The sequence below is a fragment of the Acartia tonsa genome, chromosome 3, assembly GCF_053477335.1.
Source record: "Acartia tonsa isolate MP-2025a chromosome 3, ASM5347733v1, whole genome shotgun sequence".
Classification (NCBI taxonomy): Eukaryota; Metazoa; Arthropoda; class Copepoda; order Calanoida; family Acartiidae; genus Acartia; species Acartia tonsa.
Window position 1 is genome coordinate 5,997,591 of NC_137262.1, and position 6,409 is coordinate 6,003,999.

Here is a 6,409-nt window from a genome sequence, read left to right on the forward strand (position 1 = left end):
AGATTTAAAACATACGAACATAGCAGGGTTTTTTATTCAGCTAAGTAATTTCATTTGAAATTGCCGAAAATTATATATTTTGTTGGCATAAAACTTGTTTATGTAGCTGAAGGGAAGTGGGTGAAATGGGAGGGAACAGGGTTGTGGGGGAAATTTTTACTTAGAATTGTCTCTCCCTTGTTGTTGTTGTTTGTAGCCAAACTTCTATTCATCCATGATCATCATTCACTTCTGTTGCCAGGTTCAGGAACCTGGCTGCTTCCTTAGGTTTGTGCCAAAGATCAGTGACCACGAGCTCGGTCACGTTGCTTGGACACGTGAAGAGGTGCTGGGTCGTGTGGGAGTGGTTATTGCAGTTGGGGCAGGTGTCGATAATATTTGGGTTTAAGCGGGCCTTGTAGTTGTTAAGATATTTGCTGTAGCCAGAGCGGAGTTGGGCCAAGGTGTGTCTAGGTAGGTCCTTTTCAGACACGTTTATCGGGGGTGGTGTTGAGTGAAGAACTTTATTGGGCTCCATGTTATTTAGAGCCTCTCTGACAGATTTGGTGTGTATAACTTTCAGCTTACTTTTAAACTCATCCTCAGGGAGGGTGAACTGAAATTAGTTTCCGAATGTGAACACATTTTCCTAGGTGTTTCCCAATCCTATCTCAATATTTGCTACTAGCTAAAAAACCTTCAAACTTCCAAAAAAAAAAATCAAAATTTGAAAAATTAAAACTTTGAATGTATAAATCGTTAATACATTCAAAGAGGACTATCCACGAACAAGAGCACGTGATTCTCAGTACATTCCAGCATTGATCCTGAGTATTTTCTTTCAGAATATAATAGGTCACTATCAATAATTAATATATTGACGAGAAAATTTATGTTTCACCACTTCCAGTTGAAGAAAAGTAAAAAAATGTCCACCATTTTTCGTTAAAATTCTATCAAACGTTTTGTTGAGTTCGGGGTGTCTTTAATTGTCCATGTTGTCAAATGATAAAAATTAAAAAATGTCAAAAGCACATTTACTATAGCCCAGTTCACAAAAGCTAAAAGGTTGACTGAGAGAAATAAAAGGTCAACCTTTTATGAGGTCAACCTTTTTTCAGTCGTACTTTTTAAAATATACTTAGTAAAAAAAATCTTTAATGTTCCTTTTTCCCTGAGGAAATCAGCTGGAGGTTAACACTTTTAAAAATTTAGGCTGACGTTCTTATGATCCCAAGAAAATTATTTCAATAATATTTGATTTTTCTAGCAAATTTAAAAATTAAATTTACAATCTTAAAGTACTTGTAATATAGTTAATTATTGAAATGAAAATAAAATATTTGTGTTGTTATATCTATTAAAACTTTTTGGTAATGTTGAAGAAACATCTCTCAATATTTAACCTAAGCTAACAGCTGATCGTTAAAAAGTCCAACCAAAAAACAAAATGGCCAGACAATAACAATTAAATTTTCGTAATCTTTATAAAAATAATACATTGTTGCAATACGTATGTTGTATAAATGCATTATCATATTGAGTTTTTTGTGATTTTTTTCAAATATTATAATATAAACGTTTGCTAAAAGTTAATTAAAATCAAGCAAGGCGGGCGGAGAAGACGTTGTTTTGGAATGAAAAGGTTACGCATTTTTAAGTGTGTGTGTGTCTGTGTGTATTAGAGACCCATAATTCCAATTACAATCAACTATTAACGTTAAAGATATATATGGTGTAATGAATAAGGCATAATATTTTATATTTGGGTGTTATATCCCTGTTTTGTTTCGTCGATATTCTTAATAGTTTGAATCCTTTTAGATTTAACTAAAGATGAGATGCAAATTTTTTGAGTGACGGCGGATTGATTTTCTACGATGTTCTACTAAAAAAATAAGGTATTGCATTATTTTTCATTTGAACTACAATAGAACCCACATGTTAAAAAGAGAGGGGTAGGTTTCTGGTAAAATCCGTAAAGGTTATGTGTTATAAGTTAAAAATAGTAGCAGAACGATAAAAATTTATGTTAACTTTTTAAAAAAAATTTTGTCTAAAGTTCTTTTCAATAAGAAATACACATATTTAGTGAATATTATCGTTCTACTACTATTTTTAAGCCTTAAAACACACACCTTTACGGATTCTACCAGAAACCTACCCCTCTCTTATTTACAAAACTTAAATCGGATGCAATTAAGAAGTAAAAAGGCTTTTTGTTGTTGGATTAATGGTATCTGTTAAAATTAGTTCAGTTCAACGATTACAAATTTTTTAGTTATACAGCAGTAGGAACCATTTTTAACGTCTTTAGTTATGACGTGGTGTTAAGCTGAGATTCGACCCTATCACCTCCCTGGCGACCTGCGGATGCGTAACGTTTTTAGCCATGGTCGTGGTCCCGTGGATATATAAACTGGATTTTAGTACAGTGATATATTTATGAAGAGGGATTCATGATTTTATTAGGTAGTTACTTCGCCCCTAGCCTCACGGCGAGGCGAGAATAATAGTCAAAACTTACACAAGATATTTATAAAGCTTCCCTGTAAAGTAAATTTAATAGGATTGGTATTTTGTGACATCTTCAGCTTCGGACAAAAAAATCTTTATAAAATAGGACTATTTGCTTCAACTCTATGTTAAGCAGCTTCCATGAAAAGTAAAACTAATTGGGAGTAACAATTAGATTAAACCTTACCTGAAAAAATCAGAATCTTTCAGTACACGCAGACAGACAGACATCCTGTTACTGTTATAAAGATTATTCATAGTGTTGTTTATGATTTTTTAAAATTTAGGTTAATAAATAGAAAGCAGACTGACTTGAGGCACGCCTATACAACAACAGCTTTTACCAACGAATAAAACAACGAAGAATTTCTCTGCACACTACATCTTATGTATATCAAGGTAAATATACGCAGCTCAAGGACTTTACCTTTTTTTCATTTTAAGGTCGTAAATATTACAGTCTCTTCCCAGTTTTAGTTATTTAAGTCAGAAAGAGGTTATAGTTAAGATCTGCAAAATATCTACGTACAGAAATTGAAATAAAAACTATCAAAAAGGGATATTCCACGAATAAGAGAAAAATCTTTTTTTAAAAGCGAAGCTTTTCTATAATTAGGGTCGGTCCGTCCGTCCGTCACGGATAGCTTTTTTCATTAATTTAGGCATGTTAAAATTGTCCTATCGATTTCAAATTTTGCATGGTGATTCCTTTAGTAGTTAGGTACGATTTAGAAAGCGTAGCAACTCTATAATCATTACCAAAATGTCCGTACGTCCATTTTAAACATGTTGATTTTTTATATTTTTTTAGCAAAAAAATTTTGTGAACTAATCATCTGATTGATCTGATTTTTGGTATATTGATTCCTGGGACAACAAAGTATAATGTAATAAGCGAAGCAAATCTCTAATCAAGTCTTTAAAATGTAAGTATGTCCAAAAACATTGTCCTGATTCGAGCAGTTTTTTTCAACAAATTTACTTACATTTTTGCTTTGACCCCTATACATTTATATTATAATTATTCAGTTCTGACACTATACAAGCGTTAATGTCCGTTTGTCCTACCGTTTTAGTGCTTCGCTTTTATGGATGTTGTCATCCTTGTTTTATTAAAGGCCATTTGGAAAAGCCATTAAGTATGAAAATGTTTGTTTTTAATTATAGTAGAAATGCCCCCTCTTTTCTTAAAGTGTAGTTTTCATAAGCATGGCTGTTAGATTTTTAAAAAAGTAGTAGCCATATGTGTTATGTATGTTAATAACCAAATGAGAAAATATTTCCCCAATAGAACGACAGACTAAATGGGCAGTACCTTTGCTAATAAAAGAAATGGTTAGAATCTACTCTTGAATTAAGTATTTTTTTTTTCAGGAAACAGTGATGTTGAATTTATAGCTGCATGCAAGAAAAAACATTCAAAGATCGATAGCTTGTAATATTAATAAAATTTTGTGAGTGATTTCAAAATTATAGATTATTGTAACAAAATAAAATAAGATATTTTATATATTGTTTTAGTTCAATGATGTAATGTGTGAAGCTACTCTTTAATTCGAATGTACTTTTTAACATACATAGAATTATATCAGGGATCTAAAGGGATAAGATAAAAGGTTGATAAATTGTACATCCCCAATAGTAAAATTACCCCTCCCATAGATTAAACTTAGTTGTTGAAACGTTTAAACACCAAACGTAATAAACCAATCAATCAAACTTCAGTAAAAGTCCACAAAGTTGTTAAGCCAACGAATGAGAACACTATTTTAAAACTTAATGGACTACTACTAGTGTAATAAACAGTCCATTGTTACCTATCTCTGAATTTATATTTTTTTCTGCTTTGCTGCTAGTTAATGGTATCGTACTTGATACCATTCAAACTAGACCTTCAGAAAACAACTTTTTGAATCAATACACATTTTTAATTGTTTCGGGTTCCCTCAGATCGCATATGGACTATAAATTCTATTTTTGAAAACTTTTGTATGTTTATTTATGAAAAGGTTTGGCAAAGGGATAGAAGATCTATTCAGGGTAGTATCCCCTAGGAACAGGGCCCTTCGGGGATAAACATTTGTTTGAAATATGTTGTTTATTTTATAAATTAAAAATAATGTGGGAGTTTTGAGTTAAAACATCATAAATGTGATACGCGGGTATTTTTGAAAGAGTTTCCACACAATTTTTTTAAAAAAATTAAGATAATTTTCAAGTTGTTATTGGTATCATTTTGTGGAACTATTCTTTAGGTGTAGTAAAGTTTAAAATGTCATACTTTTAATCCTTATTGAAAAGTAAAAGGATCTCTGTCTGTCAGTTCCTATGGATCTCTGGTACTTGATTAGGTACAATGTGGAACTGTAAAGTTTTGGCGGCAGGACCGCTGCGGCCATCTCCTACCGTTTTTTATGCTCTTTCTCTCCAATAATTTTAAATATTTGCAGGAGGGCATTAATCTGTTTATTGCACCAGTCCACAAAGAATAATATTAACGTTTACTTCATGCTCAACAACTTGTAGTTTTGTTAATCATCAGTGATATTTTAAACCTGAAGGAAAAAAATAAGTTCTTAAATGATTTAAAGTTGTCTAAGAAAAGAAATAGCACAAAAATGACGTTTACTCATAGTTTCACATTTTACTCTTTAAAGCAACAGCCATTTTTAATCTTAGCATTTAAATCCTGTTTTAAAGTTTATGAACTGAACACATAACTTTAAGGAAAAATAGAATTGATAACCAACCCCCTTTTTTTTAAACAAGGATAACAAAATCCATAAAAGCGAAGCTCTGAAATGGAGGGACTAATAAATATTAACACTTGTAGAGTGTCAGAACTAAATAAGCAGAATATCAATGCATAAGCCTTAACATAATTGTAAGTAAATTTGTTGCAAAACTGCTTGAATACATGATGCTGTTTAAGCACATGCTTACATTTTTAGGACTTTTTGTAGAGATGCTTTGCTTATAACATTGTACCTTGTTGTTATAGGAATCATTATTCCTATAATCAGATGAATTGTATAATTACACAAAAAAATTAGTTGTCAAAAAGTAAAAAATGAGCCTATTTTATTGGAATTTGAGACTTTTTGCGAACGATTAAAGAGTTGCTGCAATCTCTAGGTCATCCCTAACTTATAGGAATCATCATGCAAAGTCTGAAAATGATAGGACAATTCTAACCTGTTTAAATTAACCAAAAGAGCTACCTGTTACGACAAGAAAGACTGACCCTAATTATAGAAAAGCTTCACTTTTAAACAGGACTTTCTGGTAACTATCTACGAATGAGAGCAAGTGATTCTTAGCACCTTCCAGCAGTGATTCTAAATGTTTTTTTGATGAATATACGAGAGTTCTGTGTAATATCAATATGTCAATTTAAAGAATTTAGTTTCACCATGGTTTTATATGAAAAAAAATTTAAAATGTTAGGCATTTTTTAACTATACATCATCAAATGTTTTGTTGAGTTCAAACTGCTGTTCCACAAAAGTAAACTTTTTCACTAAAAAACGTTAATTTAGAAAAAGGGATGGTAACTTGTAATGTTAGAAACAGTTTTATTAGTGTACTTTTGTAATTTACAGCATTTGATTATGTTTTGGCCTGTTATTTTTTTCGAACTTTTGAACTCAACAAAATATTTGATTATATTTCGTCTTATATTGCTCAACATTTCAAATTGTTTTTTCACTTTTTTTAAATCGATATAATGATATTACACAAAACCCTTTTGGCTATTTTTAGGGCAAATCTGCCATGAATTATGTAGGAATCAACTTTTGAAACATGTTTTTGCTTTAAATCATGTGAAATGATACAAAAAAAACATTTTTAGATTTCTAGTACCAACAACCAGCGGCTAGAACTGTTTGAAAACGTTTTGGAGCAGCAAAGA

At 31.3% G+C, this 6,409-nt stretch overlaps 1 long non-coding RNA gene across 1 annotated transcript; it reads left to right on the forward strand.

The window, feature by feature from the left end:
• The first annotated feature begins 2,774 nt into the window (after positions 1-2,774).
• LOC145313149 (uncharacterized) lies at positions 2,775-4,002 on the forward strand. The gene is made up of 2 exons (XR_013877267.1): positions 2,775-2,895; positions 3,871-4,002. It is a non-coding gene; the product is annotated as an uncharacterized LOC145313149 (long non-coding RNA).
• The last annotated feature ends 2,407 nt before the right edge of the window (positions 4,003-6,409 follow it).